The 19,451-nt window shown below is 59.8% G+C and overlaps 1 long non-coding RNA gene across 1 annotated transcript in view; it reads left to right on the top strand.

The window, feature by feature from the left end:
* Window positions 1-4,798, top strand: part of LOC108539791 (uncharacterized) — a 9,458-nt gene extending 4,660 nt beyond the window's left edge. Inside the window, exon 3 of the long non-coding RNA XR_001888483.1 lies at window positions 3,415-4,798. This is a non-coding gene — a long non-coding RNA (uncharacterized LOC108539791). The remainder of the gene's footprint in view (window positions 1-3,414) is intronic.
* Window positions 4,799-19,451: the final 14,653 nt, after the last annotated feature.

Raw genomic sequence — 19,451 nt, 5'->3', positions numbered from 1 at the left:
TGGTTGCTCAGGCCGGGGGTCCCCATACTTCCCACTCAAGCTTCGGGGGGTGGGGTGGCATCCAGATTTAGATGAGGCAGGTGGGACCCAGGGGAGGCACTGCAGCTGCAGAGGATGCGCACACGCCACTGACCCCTGCCGAGGGGGCACCCGAGGGGCCTAGTCCTTCCCTGCAGCCCAAGGGAGGAAGCCCCAGGGTGTCCTGAAGTCCTCGGGAAAGCCTGCTGACAAGCACCAGTGCACCTGGAAAGTCAGGACACACGGCCTCGCCCTGGCTCTCCGGGGCGGAGCTGGGGGCGTGGGTGCATGCACTTGAGCGTGTGCACACGTGTGTGTGTGTGTGTGTGTGTGTGTGGGTTTAGGGGCAAACCCAAGCATTCTCAATAAGTACGTAGGTATTTGCTTTTATACGCTCACTTGTATCAAGTAGGAATGAAACCTGTCATTGCATCACTTTTATCAGGAGCTTTTACTGACTTCCCTCTCGGTGCCCTTTGAGAAAACTGGGTGTTTTGTTTTTCCTGCGGGCAGGTGTGCCACACAGCCTTGGGTTTCTGTTTCTGAAGTCCGAGCTCAGGCACGGGAATTCCTGGGCCGGGCTGTATTTTGCCTGCCAGGGCCTCATTTTGGAGTTGTCCTCTGCCTATGAGTGAACTGGCCCGTAACCTTCTGTTCCAATTTCGTATTTCGGGGCAGCAGAGGTTTCCTCCTAGCTGGTGTCCAGCCTGGCTGAACAGAGGCCTGTCCTGCAGGTCGTGTCTCTGAGGCCTTGGGGTTGCAGATTTTTAGCAGCGTCACCCAAGCTGCAGCTGGTAGGGAGGGGGACGTGCTTGCCAGCCACCTCCCTGCCCCTGCCTCACCCTTGGCAGGTGGTCCTCCAAGGTGGGACCCCACCCTGCCTGCCCTGCTGCTCCCCAACCTGGTGCCGCATAGAGGTCAAGACCCCTAACTTCTCCCCTCCCCGTGGCTGCAAACCTTGCTGGGGGCTCAGAGCCAGGCAGCCCAGGCCTGAGGGAGGCCTGTCTGAGAGCAAGGCTTCTGTGTGGCTTCTCAGGACTGACCAGGTGTCCTGTCTGTCCTTGTCCCCACCCGGAACTGCCCCCTGGGTGGGGGTCCTGGGGTTCTTTGAGGCTGCTGCCCACTACTACCTGCTACTCCCGGGAGTCCCAGCACTGGTCTGGCCGTTAGATGTCCTGATGTTCAGGCCACTGTCCTGCTCCTGATGTTCCAGGATGAGCCCAGTCCCTGTGCTGCCTGGGTTTATGGGCCTCTGGCAAGGTTGTTCCCTTGAGTTTCTCACTAGACAGGCCCCTCCCATCCTACCATGGGGTCTACTCGTGTCTCCCTGTCACTGTTTGACGAAACCCTGTTCGTGGGATTCCACGCCCTGGTGGGTGAGCATGCAGCCGAGGTCGGCCCCCCGTGAACAGCGCACTGCAGCTGCGATATGCACACGTAAGGCATCCCCAGGCACGCAGGAAGGCTGGAAATAGACCCTGTGTTGCATTGAGGTGAGAGGTGCTTGGACACTCACCCGACGCCCTCCAGAGCCGCTGTGAGGTCAGAGAGGAGCTGATGCTGCTGTGGCTTCCAGAAGGTGGCCGGAAACGCACTGACTGGGAGGAAAACTTCTCATCTAAAATGTTTTTATTATAAACAAGAGAGAATACAAAATAGATGAGCTAAACATTCAGTTCCAGACAGTAGAAAAGAAAACCACGATAAGCCCAGAGCCCCAGGAAGCAGAGGGTTGTGTGATGGGAGATGAAAGCTGGGCTTGGCCTGGCAGACGGAAAACAGCTGCCGTGATCAACCCAAGGCCGAAAACTGTCCCCGGGGAGCGGCTCGCATGGCACCTGGGTGACCTGGCAGCTTTCTGACCTGGAGCCACCGTCCGGAAGGTGATTCATCCTGTCTCTGCCCAGATCCGTCCCAGGTTGGTCAGGAGCAGCCCTGGGGCCGGGTGACCCTGGCATCCCTGGACCGTTCTCTGGAGCTGGCAGCCCGGGGCAAGGCACGTGGCCTCTCTGTGCAGCACCTGTCCCTTGTGCAACACTGATGGTGGCAGGCTCTGCACGGAGGAGGCTGGAGAGGCCTGAAGCGCCCATGCTGCTGTGTACGTAGGACAGTGAGGCCCGGCCTGCACCCCGCGAGCAGGAGCTGAGCCCTGGGCTTGCGGGTTCCTTGGTGTGTGGGTGCAGTGCTCAGCATCAGCCGTGACGGTCACACTGGCACTCGCTGTCTGTCACACATTCGCATCCACTGTCAGCGCGTCACAGCGGCGTTTGCGGTGAGGATGGGGCATTGCTCTTGGCCGGTGTCTGGGAGCACTGGCTGTTGGGCTGGTCCCCTCGGGCTCACTGCTGGCCTCACCATTCACGTCCTTTCCATCCTGCACCGGCCTTTGCTGTTTTCTCGGCACGGGTGTTAGGGACACTGGCTGAGAGGTGGAGCGTTTGCCCTCCTGCAGCTCGGGCTGTGCTCTGGAGGAGCGAGGGCAACATGAGCTGAGCGCCTGGGGACTTGAGGCCTCTGCTGCACTTTCCCTAAGGCCGAGGTCCCTGGGGACCACTGACCCACCCTGTGGGCCCTCACAGCGCTGCTGGTGCCGGAGGGCAGAGCTCAGAGCCGACTCTTGCCTCATCTGCCATCTGTTCTGAAGAGAACCTTCCGGACTGGGCCACAGGGAGTCCAGCTGAGGGTCGGAGGGTAGTCAGGGCCCCGGCTGCCCCAAGGGGGTGCTTCTCAGAGCTTTTAGAAGACACCGGAGCCCAAGGGTCTGGATGGCCGTGGCTGAGCTGGGCCTGAGAGGCCAAGGCCAGGAGGGCGTCACATGCACCCATGTCAGGGCCCGCTGGGGTGGGAGCCTGAGGCCGGGGTGGGTGTCCAGGGTGCCCTCCATGGCTGTGCTGGGGTGAGTCTGGGGACATCACCTCCTCAGCCCTGTCCAGGAGTGTGGACCCCAGATATCAGTTGTCCAGGGGCCTGGGGCATCCACAGGCCACACGGTAGTGCTGAAAACACAGGTCCCTTGCACCCGGGGCAGACCTCAGCACCGTCGGAGACTTCGCTCTTGCCCTCCTTGCACTCGGCCCGAGAGCTAAAGCTTGCTTAGCTCAGCCCCAGGAGGAAGTAGAGCCATAGCCTCCGGTACGTTGGGGTGACCGCATCACTAAGAGTCCCCGGCCCAAGGCCAACGTCTGTCTTCCAGGGGAGGAGTGACCTCTGGAGCCCCCATCCCAGCCTCAGCCGCAGGCGCTCCAGGGGCCGGGAGCTGAAACTCAGCAGCTGCTGGGTGTGCAGGGAAAGTTGTTTAGATAAAATCCAAACAAGCACCTCATATATTACGGGATGCTGTAAAACAAACTTAGCCTTGTGCTAATATTTTGGTTTTGTTCCACTATCCACACCTAGAAGAATGTGAGCGCCATCCCAGCCCGGCGGTCAGTAACATTCCAGGAGCTTTGGAGAGCGTCTCCGTTGCCAGTCAAGAGCCAGGCTCCACGCACCTCAGTCCAGAAGGACCGCTCAGCCTTGGGCTAAAAAAGGGAAAAACTGCAAGCAGACAGCGTCCGCAGCCGCGTCTCCAGGCCACGGCAGGCAGCAAGGCAGCTGTGAATGGGAAGGGCAGAGGCGGCCAAAAGCTCATGCCCTCACTGATGCCGGTCCTGGCTGTGCTTTCCAGAAATTATCCCACACAGCTCCCTGCGTCTCACGGATCAGGCGTCCTTAGCCTGCTGTGCGGGGGGTGGGGGACACTGAGACACAGAAGGCCAGGCCCCCCAGGCACCGAGCACAGCCCACGACCCAGAGCCGTGGAGTCACCCAGGCTGCACAGCTGGCGAGAGCAGCCCCAGATGTGGCGGAGCCTCTGGATTCAAGGCCAGAGTTCCTGCTACACCCCCGACCCTGGGCCTGCCACGGAACGTGTCAGGAGTCGTGCTCCCTGGGCTCCTCTTCTCCACAAAGCCCCTCATGTATGCGTGCGTGTGTGTGTGTGCACGTTGCCCTGTCTGAGCACTGAGGATGCCTCCGCACAGGCATCTGCTGCCACCACTACATGGTCTCCCAGCGGCCAGTATGAGGAGGGCAGAGGCCACCGTCTCTGGCCCAGCAGGATGAGGGCGCCATGACCCCTGAGGGGTGAGCAGAGCGGGGTCTGTGTGCCTCGTGGCCCCTGGGGAATGGGCAGAGCAGGGTCTGTGTATAGGGTTCCTTGCTGGGCACGTGGCCAGCACTGCAGGAGCCGGCATTGTGGCAGCCCGGACGCCCTGACCCCGGGTAGATGTTTTTGGTGCAGCCCCACCCACGTGGCCTTAGGGTAACCCGTGTGACCACAGCCCACAGCAGGCACAAGGGAGGCCACTTCCAGACCTAGGGGGTTAGACTGTGGCTTCTGGCACCTGGAGGAGACTTGGCAGCCTGGGGGTGCCACGTGGTCAGGGGCTGAGGCCTCCCCACAGCCCCGTGAGCCCCGTCCTGGACATGGGACTGCCTGTGGCTGCCACCTGAGCTGCAGCCACCAGCCACGCTGCCCCAGAGATGGGGGAGCTAACACGTGGAGGCCTTTTTAAACTGCTAAGTTTTGGGGTTATTTGCTACGTGGCTATAGATGTCTGATACGCCGTGGGGTGTGCCCTGAATGTGGGGTTTGGTTGGCTCTAGGTTAGTGTCAAGCTTTGGGCAGCCAGGGCGCCAAAGCCCCCACCCCTGCCGACTGTGGCCGTGCACCTGCAGGACCATTCCACTGCTGTGTGGGCCTCGCCTCTGGACACAGGCCCCAGGACCCCGCCACTGAGGCTGGCCTGGCTCCGTGTCCTCCCACCCACTCCCGTTCAGTGCTGCCAGGCGCCGTGCCATCTGCTGCCCACCAGGACCTGGCTCCTGGCAGGCCTTAGCCCCCTCCCCATCTCCCTTCCCCCTCCCTGATCGCCCCTGGGCCCATGGGCCCAGCCTGCTGAGGGTGACTTCTTCACACCCAGACTCTGGGCTCCAGTTCCTCACCCCATCCCTGAGACTTCCTCCTGGTCACACCTTCCTTCCAGCAGTGCTCCCAACACACATGGCCGTTCCTGGGGAGTCTTCCAGGCAGCCCTGCCCACCATCTCCACCCACCTCCTTCCCACCTGCTCACCACAAGGTCCTGTTCCCAGCATACGGCCCTGCTGCTGGCCTGGGAGGAGACCTGACGCCTCCAGGGCCACTGTCAGCCTCCCCGGGACACACTGCTGCCGGGACACACTGCTGCTGGCCTCCCTTTGGAGTCCACCCTCGTCCTGTCCCCACCTGCCCCGTCCCCACCTGTCCTGTCTCCACCTGCCCCGTCCCCACCTGTCCTGCCCCCACCTGCACTATCCTCCCACCTGTCCTGATTCTGGTGAGCCTGTCAGGTGACAAACCCTGGCTGTCTCCTCCATGGGGCACCTGGTGAAGCTGAGGGAGGACTCTGGGGCTGGGACTCAGTTTCCCCTCCTAGGGGCCACAAACTGGTCTGGATGTTACATTCATGGGGCTGCTGAGGGAGGACAGGTCGAGGGCACCATCTAGGGTTAGTCTTGGTCGGCTGGCAGAGGGCTGACCCAGGGAGCTCCGTCCCTCCCTGAGGGCCCCGCCTGCCCAGTACCGTGGCCCATGGCCCGGGTTTGGCCTGTCCACCAGATCCAGTCCTTTGGCACCCGTGTCCCTAGGGCCCTGGGCTGTGAGGAGGCGTGAAGGGAAAGGAAGGACATTTGGAGGGGGGGCTGTCACACATGGGAGCATCGCTGTTGGAGAAGGTTTCCTATAAATGCCACTGTGTTCATGGATGTTCTAAATGGAACTGCCAGCTGGCTTTTGGTTTGTGAGTCTTCATTAAAGATTACATTTCTGTTCAGTTATTTATTAGGTGTTTAGCCAATATTTCTAAATAGAGGACATGATGCTGAGACTGGGGCTACGTGGCCATGGGTGTGTGAGTGTGCATGTGCACTTGTGAGCGTGTGCACGCGTGTGTGTGAGCACGTGTGTGTAGTGTGAGCATGTGCATGTGTGTGAGTGCGTGGGCGTGCTTGTGTGCGTGTGTCATGTGTGAGCACGTGTGTGTGCGCATGTATGCGTGTGAGTCGTGTGAGCAGGTATGTGAGAGCAGGTGTGCGTGTGTGAGCGTGTCCGCATGAAACAGAGCTTTCTTGTTCTTGAATTTCTGGGGCCCGAGGCGTCCGAATGCTTGAAGAACGATGACCCGCAAAGCAGGATTCCGCAGCAAGTTGGTGCCTGTGGAAGCTGAGCATCAATTTGCACTCAGGGAATTTTCCACGTTCTTCCATCTCCCCGTTTAGGTGCCAGGTCCCAGCTTTCAGGGTGGGGCCGTCGGGTCTCTGCCGCCTGCTTCGTGGTGGGACTCCTGGGCGCCCACAGCCTCTGCCTGGCAGGTCAGCCCAACAGAACCTGTTTCATCAGATGGTGTTTCCAGGAGCCAAATAACAAACACACTTTCCGGAAACAGCCGGGAGGAGCAGCCATCTCCCAAGAGGGGAAGGAAAAAGAGGCCGCTGCAGCCGCACTCCCCGCAACCGCCTGGGCCTGCAGCTGGCTTGTGCAAAGGCCCTGGAGCAGTAGCCACTGGTGTCTGCACACCAGGGCCCAGCCCGTGGCCAGACTTGGGGCCAGTGGGTGTGGGCTGGAGCCTGGCTCAGCTTGGGGCTCTGCCGTCCCCTCCTCTGGTGCCAGGCTGGTCTCCGGAGGCCCAGAGCAGGTAAAAACAGAGTATTTAATGACACCAGGAGCCATCAGCCTTCAACCACTGCCTCCACAGTCTGGACACCCGAGCCAGCAGCTTGAGGGCCTGGCCCAGGCAGAGACTGGGGCAATGTGGGATGCCATGAGGGTGGTGGGCTCTGGTGGGGGCGAAGCTGCCACCTGCCCGGGGGCCATGGCCTCTGCCTTGGGCACCTGCTCCCAGAACTCCCGGCTGCAGGGGATCCTGCCTCCATCGCCCCTCAACCCCGGGCCCAGAGGCAGGGTGAGGGGGGAAGCCTCCCAGAGGAAGATGCAGGCTTGCAGGCAGCTGGAGGTCGTGGCCTGAGCTCTCTTGGGACTCACATAGGACATTGTGTAGAAAATCTGCTTTTTAAACTCCGCCCTGCTGTAGAGATGAAAGGAGGCTCTGTGCCTGCGGCGCTTTGCTGCCCATTGGAGTTGGGTGTTGGCTTTGCACGGGACCAGTGATTCTGGCAAGCCTGATCTGTCAGCTGAGTCTGCAGCCCTTGCCGGCTCGGGCAAGCTGTGGAACAGGAGCCGAAGACAGGGTCCCAGCCCACCCTCCACTGGGGCCCCATGCTGGGAAAGACACATGGGGGTGGCCACATGGGGTTCCCAGTGTGTGACCTGGGGACGCAGCGGCAAAGCAGCTGACACCATGGGCAGGTAGGTGCAGAGCCAGTGAGGTGCCCAGCAGCAGCCCGACCTGAGCCTCCAGGCCCACCTGCCTCCTCTCCTAGCCTCAGTGGGGAAGGAAGAGACTTTCAGGGCCCTGGAGTCTGACCAAGGCCCCAGCTCCAGTGCAGGACCCCTTGGCCAAGATGCGGGGGAGAAAGGGTCCCCTCTAAGGTCCTCGGAAGGCTGGGGAGGAGTTATGGGGCCACTCAGTCCTGCCTGCCCCTCACTGAACAAGGGCATCCAAGAGCGTATCAAGAAGATCCCAGAGTGGCTCTGGGGGAAGCGAGAAACAGACCCCACAAGGGGGCTTCGCTGCCTCCGCTGTCCTGCTCCAGAAGCCGCTGGCCGTGGGTCTGAGTGCCCATGGGCAGGCTGGCCGCTGCCAGTCCCTCAACCTCCAGCCATCAGGCGGGGGTTGGCACAGCCTCCTGCAGGTCCCTGGGCTCCTTTCAGCTCTGTAACCTGGGAAAGAGCTCATAGGGCACGAGCTCAGCCCTGTCACCACCAGGAGTCTCACTGTATTTTTTGTCTGCATCTTCAGCTTTGCGGGTGCCCTGAGGATGAGGTGCTGCTGCTGGGTGTTTTTTTTAAAGCGCTTTGGAGAAGGCTGAGTAGCTGGTGCCAGGCCAGGCATCTCCAGCCCTGAGGGGGAGGGTCCCTTCTGGGCATGGCCCAGGAGCCCGGGGCTGGGGCTGGGGCTGGTCTGGGGGCTCTGGAGCCATCTGCACCCCGAGGACTGCTCTGGAGGCTGCCGTGGTACCCTGTTCCCTGTGGCTGGAGGGAGGGGCTGAGGTGAGTCTTGAGCCCTCCCTGGGTGAGCAGATGACCCCATGTGGGAGAGGCCAGGCCCTGGTGTTTGCACTGCCTGGTCAGGGCTACCCCGGCTGGGCAGGTGCAGGTGCCTGGAGGCCGTTGTGGGACTCCCTGCCCAGGACTGGACACAGGCTGGACATGCTGCCCCTGCAGACACAGCTCCCCAGGAACCTCATGCCACTGGGAGGAAGATGGGGTGGGTGCCATGGGAGGAAGATGGGGTACTCCAGGAGGATAGTGGGTGCCCCCAGAGGAAGGGGGGTGCCCCAGGAGGAAAGTAGGCGCCCTTGGAAGAAGGTAGGTGCCCTGGCAGGAAGGCACCTGGGTGTCCCTGGAGGAAGATGGGTTCCCTGGGAGGAAGACGGGGATGCTGGAGAGGAAGGTGGGTGCCCTGGGAGTTGTGGTGCCCCAGCAGGAGGGTGGGTGCCAAGGGTCAGAGTTACTCAGAGCTGTGATTTGCTCAGCCCTCAGCAGCTGGGAACGGGGGTGCTCAGCCCAATGCCAGCTCCATTCCTGCCCTCTGAGTTGGGGCCCTGAGTCTTGTTTCTGCTGCTGGGCTGAGCACCGTGGCAGAGCAGGGGCCAGGCCGAGGCCTCAGGGCTGCCTCCACAGCAGACAGGAGGGAGCCACCGTCCTGGTGCCCGCACACCCTGTCCCTACAGCTCTGGGAGCTGGGCCACTGGCCGCTTCCTCCTCCCCCGGCGATGGGGGTTGCTCACATCAGTCCTGCAGGAGAGCAGCCGACGGGGGTGAGTGGCAGCAGTGTTCTGGCCGTGTGTGGGCCTCCTGCATCTCCCTCAGTGGCAGGCTTGGTCTGAGGCAGCACACCCAGCTGTGCGGGGCAGGCCCTGGGCCCATCTCACGGCCAGGAGGAGAAGAACAGGCTGAAGTTGCCCCCTGGGAGGCCGCACTGGACTGCAGCCTCCACAGTGGCCAGGAGTGTCGGGGGAGGCCCAGGCCTGGGGCAGATGATGCCACGTGGCTGCTCAGGTCCCACAGCCCTGCTGGTTCAGATGCCAATGCTGCGTGGACTCTGAAGCCTCGCTGGCCTGACGCCTGGCCCTCCCTCTACCCCAGCCAGGGCCACGAGTGCTGTGCTGTAGAGGCGACCCCCAGGCAGTGGTGGTGGCAGTGGAGACAGCCTGACCTCCCTCCTGCACACCCTCACTGTCCCTGCTGCGTGGAGCTGTCCCTGCACTGGGCCACGGGCTGGTGGCAGGGACAGCAGCCAGAATCTGGCCTGCCCTCTCTGGACCTCCTGTGCCCCTGTCCCCATCTTGTGAGGGTGGGAGGGGTCCCCTGGCCAGGGCCCCATCAGGCACCTTCCGGCCTACCTGGGACAGAGAGAGACAGCACGAGCAGCAGAGGCTCAGCCGGGCTGAGCTCAACCTCTGACCCCGCAGGGAGTGATTTGGGGACTCCCCTGGCCTCAGTTTCCCTCATCTGAAACAGGAACCTGGACCACATGTCCTTGGAGCCTCTGCCCACGCCACAGTCCTTGATCCACGCTCCAGAGGGCTTGGCAGGGAGCCTGGTGGGATGGTGCCCTGTCCCCTCGCCTTGGCAGGGAGCCTGGTGGGATGGTGCCCCGTTCCCTCGCCTTGGGCTGGGAGCTTCGCAGGGGGAGCAGCTTCTGTGTGTCATGCCAGGAGCCTCTTGGAGAAGGCGCTGTGTGCCACCCGCCTCTCCTGGGAGAACAGGGCTGGTAACATGGGCCTGGCTCCCTGAAGACAGTGGGGGAGGCATGGCCAGAGCTGCTTCCCAGGCCAGTTCCACCTACCTCTCGCCAGTTCCACCTACCTCTCGCCCGAGAAAAGCCCTGTGCAGAGCAATGGCTCACAAGACAGCAGCCCAGGGGGCCCTGCCGGTCTCAGAAGAGAAAAGGGGAATAGGAACCCTTCACTCTTTTCTCTCTGCCAGCCAGGGTTCCAGGGCTCTGGGGCTCCATGCGGGGTTGGGGGTCACACCAGTGTGGATCCCGGGAACCTGACAAAAGGCTGTGCGGCACCATCTTGGCTGTGGGGCCAGTCCCGGGTGCCCAGTGCCTGGGACCCCCATCCGGGCAGCTCAGTGGCTCCGCACAAGCGTCCTCTCGCAGGGTCAAGCAGAGCTGTGGTCGCTGCAAGGCTGCCTGGCACCCCAGCACCTCGGCCCTCACTGCCCACATGAGTCTGCTAGGAGCCCTACCCCGGCCATGAGCTCGGGAGGCCGGTGCCCCTGGGCTGGGTGCAGCGCTGGGCAGAGACTCATGGATCTGCTGAGTGGACGGACAGACACAGCCCACAGGTGAGCAGTGGCTTCGCCAGTGCGGACCCATGTTCCTGCAAGGCTGCTTTAAATTGCTTTTTGATAAATTAATTTCCCACTGACTTGTTATATTTTCTGAAACACTTTCTTTTTTTTCCACTCATGATTGAGCTTTCCATCGGCCGTGGCCCTCACGCATAGCAGGCACCTGCAGGCTGCCTGTCTTTACCACACGTGCTCCCCACTCATGGAATGTGGAGAGGCCACTGCAAGGGTCGTCCCTACTCAAGGAAAAGGACTGGGCTGGAGGCCAGAGCCCACGTGGAGTTAGAGCTCCACGTTGGCCGTGGCTGTGCGGTCTTCTTCTTGGTAGGGTGTTGGTCACTTCTCAGGGCACCCGGCTGGAGCCTCGTTCACTGTGAAGTGACCACAGGTGCCTGAAGAGGAGGCACCTGCTCCTTCAGACCCCTCTGCTCACCAGGTACTGGGCACCTCTCGGGAGCTGGAGCTCTCAGTCAGCAGACGCTTGGCGGCCAGGGACGCTCAGGCCTCAGAGCAGAGCTGGAAGGGAGATGGTGTCAGACAGACATCACGTGGCTCTGCAGGACCCGGGGCGGGGACCTCCAGGAGGGAGAAGCTGGGCCGTGTTTGTGGCAGGTGGCCGGGAGGATGCCCTGGGGACCTCACAGCTGTTGTTGCACCCCTGAAACTCACTCTGCCCAGAGTCCTTAGGGAGTCCATGCTGCACAGGTGTTGGGGCCACCGTGCAGTGCTGTCAGAGTCACTGTGTACAGTTTAGCTCAGTGCTTTGCTTTGAGATCAGCCAGGCAGGAATATTTACACCACAGTAGCTGGCAAACACTGCACACGGGCAGCCGGGCATTGGATGGGCACCCTGGCGCTGGAGAGTTCACTGGCCAGACCCCCACCCCCAATTCCACAGGAAACCCAAGAGGGACGGTGCTCATGGTCCTGTCCTGGTGGGCTCTCAGTCCATCCTGGGTCACAGGGGTGCCCCATGCAGGCTGCTCCACAGGGACCCCAGGGACCCCACCCTGGGTGCCATGCTGGCATCTCCCCCAAGTTCCTGTGTGATGGGCATTAACGCAGTGAGGACAACACCTCCCAGCCACCCATGCTGGGCGTGGAGCATGGATGGGAAGCTGCAGCGTGGCTGTGAGTCCTGACGGCTGCTCATTTCGTGGGCCAGCCCCGCCCATCCCCACCTGCGGGGTCAGGGAGTTGCTTGCTGCTGCCGCAGAGGACGAGTGATTGGAGGCACCTGTGTTTTCAAAACCAAAGCAATATGCAGCTGGATCTCCCTCTGGGACCTGAGGATCTTTGGATGAGAAAGGCCCAGGCTTTCCTCTGCTGTCTCCTTTTTCTGAAAGTTCTTGGCTAGTGAATCGGTTGTGTGAAATTTTTTCCAGGCCAGGATGATTTCCAGTTATTTTACGACATTTGCAAACTGTTCAATAGCAAATAAATCTTTGCTGTGATGTTTTCCAAGGAATTTCTTGTCTCCAAGCAGCCCTAACTGCTTTCTTGCAATGCTGTGAAGAGAACAGGCGGCCTCGGGGCACCCTGCCTGCAGCATGAGGAGGGCCGGGGACACGTCCGGCTTGCCCAGGCCCTAATCCTGCAGGAGGCCTGCGCTCCAGGCTGGCAGCAGGTTCCTGGCTCAGGGCTCTGTGACCTGGATGTTGCAGAAATGTGTGCCCCATGACAAGTACCTTTGGGAACCGGAGCTCAGATGCAGACGCACCACGGCACGCCTGTGAGGCAAAGTCGGGATGGTGTGGGGCCAGGCCCCTCCTCTCACCCTCACAGGATTAACATGGGCTCGTTAGCTGGTCTGTCAGCGCTGTGGCTGCGTGTCCTTCCCATGCTGGCCGGCGACTGTACCCCTGGCCCACCCGGTCTGTGGATAGAGACCCTTAGGAGACTGATGGTCCAACAAACACAAAGCAGCATGCAGACCTCACTGGCTGAAAACATTTGTAGACAAGCCAATAGTCATTTTACAGTTTTCTCTGTGAAAAACTGGGTGTTAATTTCACGTTTGTGCCCATAAAGGGCTGATTCTGGAGATCTTCCCCAAACAAAGGGGCTTCCTGCTCCACCAGTGAGTTCTGCTTTAAAAAAAACAAAACAAAGCAAAACAAAAACTGACGAATTCATTCTCAGGAGATGCCCTCCCAGTTTGCGTGAACATCCGTCCACACTGTCAGCTCACACATGCCGGGCAGTGAGTCGCTTGTGTGCCTCTCAGGGACAGAAACAAGGCCCAGAGGCCTGTGGGCACCACCACACAGCGTTAGGGGCCCCGGCCAGGGCACCAGGGTGAGGAACAACTGAGTCATGTCCGCAGGTGACACCATCACCAACCGGAAATGTCCGTGAGCGTTCATCAGAAAAACACGAGGATGGATGCGTCTCACGTGTGATGCCTTCTTACCAAACTCGCAAAACTGTCCTCTTCCCCACCACAGAGGGCGTCCAGCTGGGAATACGAGAAGAGCTCTGGCCTGTGCACCAGGCGGGCAAGTGCCCCAGAGACACATTCCCTTTCTCGTCCCTGGAACTGTGAATAGGAAGGCGATGAGTCGCTGTTCCCTGGATGGCAAATGCAATTAAATTAAGGATGTTAAAATAAGGAGATGTCCCTGGGTTACCTGGGAGGGCCCTAACTGCCATCACCAGCATCCTACAAGGGGAAGGTAGAGGGATCCGGCTGACTCAGAGGAGACGCAGCAGGGAGAGGGGAAGACTCCACCCTGAAGGGCTAAGTGATGTGGCCACAAGCCAAGGAGCTCGGACAGCCGCCAGGAGCTGGGGGAGACAGGAAGGACACGTCCTGTGGCCTCCAGGGGCGTGTAACTGGCACCTTGACTTTGACCCATGACACTGGTTTGGACTCTGGTCTCAGGGCTGTGAGAGAATGAGCTCCTGTCACAGCAGCTGCAGGAAGCCTGGAGGCCCTGCATGCTCTCACGGACTCTCCCTCCCTGTGGGGAAGGCCTTGGAGTGACCCGTGGCCCTGCAGTTGGATTGATCTTCTGACACCATTTGCTTTTCCTTCTATCCCCAGAACAACAGAACTGACCAGGCAGGGCCATCCTCTGTGCTGTGTCCCTTCCCCAGAGCCTCCTAGCCATGCCCACGCCAGCCTCTCCACCCTGGAACGCCTGTCCCATGTCTGCAGGGCAGGGCCTTCGAGCCTCACCTGGAAGCCACATGTTCAGGGCCTGGGGCCAGTGAGATGTGCTTCTGGCCCTCACCTGGGAGCTCCTTGCTCAGGCGATCCCGGTGGGGTAACCAGGCAGTGAGGTCGGGGAGGGGGTCAGGAGGACCCTGCTTCTGTGGTGTGGCCCGGGCTCTTCCTGACACCACCTGGTTCCCTGGAACCAAGGACGACAGTGGGGCAACTGCTGTGGCCACGGAACTGCACAGGTGCCCTGCTGTCTAAGAAAAGCCAGGGGTGGCCACCATGGCCTCCCCGCTGCTGGGGTCTGTGGCCCCGCCCCGCTTGGTCAGCTCACCAGGTGGGTGCTGTGGAGCCTCAGTTTTCCGGTTTTCCGAGCAGCCGCCTCTGAAGAGCATTCTGGAAACTGTGCCACTGAGGCTGCTGCACTTCCTCGCCCACACTCCGTGACCACCCCTTTGTCCAGGCGGACCCTCTAGTCAGAGGAGCCAGGGCTCAATGGAAACCTGTCCTGGGCGTGCACCCGAATGAACTGAAAACCTGTATTCACACAAAACCTGGGAGTGAATGTGGAGAGAGGGTGTGTTTGTAACCCCCTACGCACTGGAGAGAGCTCAGGTGCCCGTCACCAGCGAGGGGATAAAACAGCTGTGGCCCCCCCCACTGCGGGATCTTGGGGGCAAAAGGCATGCGCTGGCCCTTCACAGCACAGGCGAGTCCTAAACGTGCTTTTCTAAGTGAAGGAAGCCAGACGGGCTGCATCCTGTGAGACCTCATTTCTGTAACATTCCGGAAAAGGCAAAACTTTGGCGACAGAGCAGAGACGTAAATCAGATCCAAAACCAGACCCTGCAGATTTCTGCGGCGCCTCAGCCCAGGCTTCTGCACCAGCCAAAGCCTGGACCCCGGAAGCACTCACGGCGCCTCTGCCCCGGGGCTTCTGTGCGAGCGGAAGCCTGGACCCCGGAAGCACTCACGGCACCTCTGCCCCAGGGTGTCTGTGACTCCAAGTGCGCCCTGAGAAGAAGCCCCCATCACTTGTCCGGGAGGCCCAGCGGTAGGTGGCCAGGCTGGTGCCCCTGACCACACGCTGAGGGCGCTCTCCACCCTACTGGCTTCCTTTCTTGGCGCAGTGGCTCCTGCCCGGTGACTCACACACAGAGTGGCAGGAAGCCAGGGAGGACGGGCTGGCGGAGCTCTGCGCGAGGATCGTGGACACCAGCCTGGGCCAGGGCCTGTGGGGCAGGAGAGGCCGGGAGGCAGCGTGGGCTCTGAGGCTGGGCCTTGGCCGCTCTCGCTCAGCCTGGGGCCTGGTAACAGCAGGGAGGTGCACAGGCATGGAGGGGCATCCGGGCAGGAGCCATGGACACGGGACACGCCTGAGAGCATGTGGCCACCAGGGGCCCACTTGCCAGGATGCAGCTGATTTGTGGCCCAGCCAGAACTGCAATTGGGGTCTTCTGAATTCCCCAGCCTCCTGGTCCCATCCCCCAGCCCACAAGTGTCTGCAGAGGAAGGTGACCTTGGATCCAGCCATGGCAGCAGGGGGTGGGTCTGGCAGCCCATGTCCCCATGTGGAGGTCCTGGGAGGGCACCCGTGCTGGGGCAGTGGATCCCGAGAGGCTGAGTTGGGGCAACCGGCCTGGAGGCGCTGCTCCGCACCCCCATACCTTGGTCTCAGCCCTGAGCTTGCCAGGACAGCCAGCTGTGAGTGCGGCCCGGCTGGAGGCCCAGCGCCCCAAGCAGCTACTGAGTCAGCCCTGCCACCTGGGGGCTGCTGCTCCTTCAGGTAGTGTTGTCCCAAGCCCGTAGTCAATCCCCGCCTGGGGTCTGTCGTCTGCCCTGCTAACTCTCCTGTGAGGGGGCTGGGCACGGGGGCTAAATGCCTGTGTCTGCCCCTGCCCCAGCCCCCTTAGGCCTCCAGGGACTCGCTCCAGAAAGCCCAAGAGCCAGCACCACGGCCAGCTGGTCTGTCCTTGCAAGAGGCCAGGTGATGCAGCCTTGAAATCCAGGGGCTGGGGAGGGGTTGAGGGAGCTGGGCAGGGGCTGGGGAGGGGTTGGGAGAGATTGAGGAGGGGCTGGGGAGGGAGCTGTGGAGGGGCTGTGGAGGGAGCTGGGGAGGGGCTGTGGAGGGAGCTAGAGGGAGCTGGGGAGGAATGCTGGGGGCTGGGAGGGAGCTGGGGAAGCTGGGGAGGGGTTGGGGAGGGCTGGGGAGGGAGCTGGGGAGGCTGGGGAGGAGCTGGGGAGGAGCGGGGGATGGGCTGGGAGAGGCTGGGAGGGAGCTGTGGGGGAGCTGGGGAGGGACTGGGGAGGGAGCGGAAGGAGCTGGGGAGGAGCTGGGGGTTGGGGAGGGAGCTGGGAGGGAGCTGGGGAGGGAGCTGGGAGGAGCTCGGGAGGGGCCTGGGAAGCCCTGGGGGAAGGGGCATGGAGGGGTTAGGGAGGGGCTGGAGAGGGACCTGGGGAAGGGTTGGGGAGAGGGTTGGGAGAGACTGGGGAGGGGGCTGGGGAAGGAGCTGAGGAGCGGAAGGGACAGAGCCAGACCCTCCAGCCACCCTCCAGGCTGTCTCCTCATCCTCAGAGTGGGCAGAAGATCCCTGCCCTCCCCACCTCCCTGCTGTGGGGTCAGCTAAGACAATGAGTGCGGGATTCTCCACAAGAACAGCCACCTCTTAACAAAATGAGACTCAAAGGAGTGAGAGCACTTCGGGGGTCCAGGTTTGTCAGGCAGAGATTGTGCCAGGCAGCGGTCTGAGACTTTAGAGAGGACCTGGCTGGAGCCCTTGTCTGCACACAAGGAAAACCAGGGCTCAAAGACAAGGCAGAGCTCAGACCCGCGGTTCCCAATGGGGTGCCCCCCACCCCTCCCAGCACTGTGTCCACACAGTGGTGCCCACCAGGGTGGGCAGGAGGTATCCATGGACACGACTACAGCAAGGCCAGGGGCGAAGAGGGAAGTGTCAGGGAAGACTGGCCAGCTCGAGGGGACCACAGAGGCTGCCCTGACCTTGTTCCTAGTGGACAAAATAGGACTGACAGCCACAGACAAAGCCAGGCACAGCCCAGCACAGACACAGATGGCTGAGGAACTGTGCCGCCTCAGTAGTTAAGGGTCAGAAAAATCATTTTTAAAGATGTCAGGGTTGGCTGCCAGAATCCTCTTATACAACGTTCCATGACTGGGAGTTGGGGACTTGAGTTCCAGGCTGGCTCTGCCCCGGCCTTGAAAGCCTGGCTGAGCCTCAGTTGCCGCCTTGGGAAATGAGAGGCTAGACTGAGGCCCTGGGGGTACTGGCTGTGCCCAGAGCCTGCCGTGCCAGGTCCACTAGGAGAGGTCAGGGCTGGGGGTGCCAAGACAGCTTCCCCAGGCTCGGGGTCGGGTTACCCGGGTGGGAAGGAGGCCTAGCACCTCCCCCACTCTGAGGTCTGGCTTCTAGAATCTCCTGCAGAAATACAAACCCATCTCACTACACTGTAAACAACATCCTTGGAATTAGAAATCAATGGCAGATGCAGGCAGATTCGGCCTCCGAAGCCACGGAGGGGCCGGGAGCCGACTGGAGCCAGGAGTTGCCACGGGAGGTGGGTGCCTGGGAGCCCCAGCACAGAGGTGGCCCCTCTCAGGCCAGGCCAGGCTGCAGCATCTGTGGGCCCCTCCATGCCCCCTCCCATTCTTGCTGGCCCCATAGGCCTGGGCTCACAGCTGGACTGCTCCCTGGGTGGGGGCACCAGGGTCCACAGTGGTATGGCCTGGCATTGGTGCAGGCTTTTAAGCATAGATGGCATCTTTAACAAAAATGATCTCTCACAGAATGTTTTTAAGTTCGAATGTAATTGACCTACCTTGGAATTTACCCCTTGAAAGTCCAGGCAGTTCAGCGGCATTCGGTCCACTCCCATGGTGGTGCAGTGGGTCATCCGGCCCACCGCCCGCAGGAGAAACACCATCCCAATAGCCGGCCCTCCTGTGCCCCCTCCTCCCAGGCCCTGGCAGCCCCTGGCTCTGTGCGTTTCCCATGGCTGAGGTTGTAGAGCGTGTGGCCTTCCGCGTCTGCCTCTTCCAGGCAGCACCACGGTGGGTGTTTCTGAGGCTCCTCCGTGTTGCTCCACATGAAACTCCATTAGTACTTCATGCCTCTCGAGGCTGGGCAACATTTCGTTGCATGCATGGGCCACGTTTTTAACCTGTCCAGCAGCTGATGGACATTGGGGCTGATGTCATCTTTTGGCTATGATGAATAATGCTGTGATCAACATTGATTTACAAGTTTTGTGTGGACCTGTTTTCGGTTGTCTTGAGCATCCGCCTAGGAGGAGACTTCCCGGGTTTTATGGTGATAGAGTTTAAATGCACATCCTTGCCAAGTCTCATGTTGAATTGTGATCCCCCTTGTTGGAGGTGGGGCCTGGTGGCAGGTGTTTAGGTCACGGGCGTGGCTCCCTCAGGAATGGTTTGAGCCACCCCCTTGGTGCAGAGTGAGCTCTCACTCTGGGTTCCTGGGAGATCTGGTGTTTAAACATGTGTGGCACCTCCCCCACCCTGCTGCTCCTGCTTTCACCACGTGACACGCCTGCTCCGCCTTCACCTTCTGCCATGCATAAGAGCTTCCTGAGGCCTCCCCAGAGGAAGAAGCCCTTATGGTTCCTGAAGCCTGCAGAACTGTGAGCCAGTTAATCCTCTTCTCAGAAATCACCCAGTCTCAGGTATTTCTTTATAGCTCCATAAAAACAGCTTAACACATACGGTAACTCTATGTCTAAGCATACAAGATTAAAATTTAAAATGACATTCATACCATCTTCTATATTGACCTCCATGGTTACCTTTACAAGTGGTTTTTTTTTGTTGTTTTTTTTGAGACAGAGTCTCGCTCTGTCACCCAGGCTGGAGTGCAGTGGCCGGATCTCAGCTCACTGCAAGCTCCGCCTCCCGGGTTCCCATCATTCTCCTGCCTCAGCCTCCCGAGTAGCTGGGACTACAGGCACCCGCCACCTCGCCCAGCTAGTTTTTTTTGTATTTTTTAGTAGAGACGGGGTTTCACTGTGTTAGCCAGGATGGTCTCGATCTCCTGACCTCATGATCCACCCGTCTCGGCCTCCCAAAGTGCTGGGATTACAGGCTTGAGCCACCGCGCCCGGCCTACAAGTGTTTTTTATTTCTTCATGTTGATGTGAGTGGCTGTCTGGTGTCCTTACATGTCAGCCTGTAGTCCTCCCTACAGTATCTGGTCTGCTAGTGATGAATTATCTCAGATTTTGTTTAAAAACTGTTTAAAAAAATTGATATAGAATATGTATATACACACACATACACAATTGTATTTCTATTTAGAATTTTTAATATATATAATTTTATATATAATGCATTGTATTTATATAATTTTATTTATATTTAATCATTTTATTTTGTTGTTTATTTGTATTAATTTCTCCTTCACTTCTGAAGGATAGCTGTGCTATTATACAATTCTTGGTTGGCAGTCTTCCTTTCAGCACTTTGAATATGCCATCCCATTGCTTTCTGGCCTCATGATTTCTGATAAGAAGTCATCTGTTAATCTTATTTAGGATTCCTTGTATGAGATGAGTTCCTTCTCTCCTGCTGTTTTTAGAATTCTCTCTGCTTTTCACTTTTCACAGCTGGATTATGATGCGTCTGGGTGTGGATCTCTCTGAGTTGATTCTACTTGGAGTTTGTTGAGCTAAGTCTGGGATGTGTAGATTAATGTTTTCATCACAGTTAAGTTGGCTGTTATTTTTTCAGATATTCTTT

The sequence above is a fragment of the Rhinopithecus bieti genome, unplaced genomic scaffold, assembly GCF_001698545.2.
Source record: "Rhinopithecus bieti isolate Rb0 unplaced genomic scaffold, ASM169854v2 scaffold_18153, whole genome shotgun sequence".
NCBI classification, from domain to species: domain Eukaryota; kingdom Metazoa; phylum Chordata; class Mammalia; order Primates; family Cercopithecidae; genus Rhinopithecus; species Rhinopithecus bieti.
Note: the sequence above shows the minus strand (reverse complement) of the source record. Positions and strands in the feature narration are given on the sequence as shown.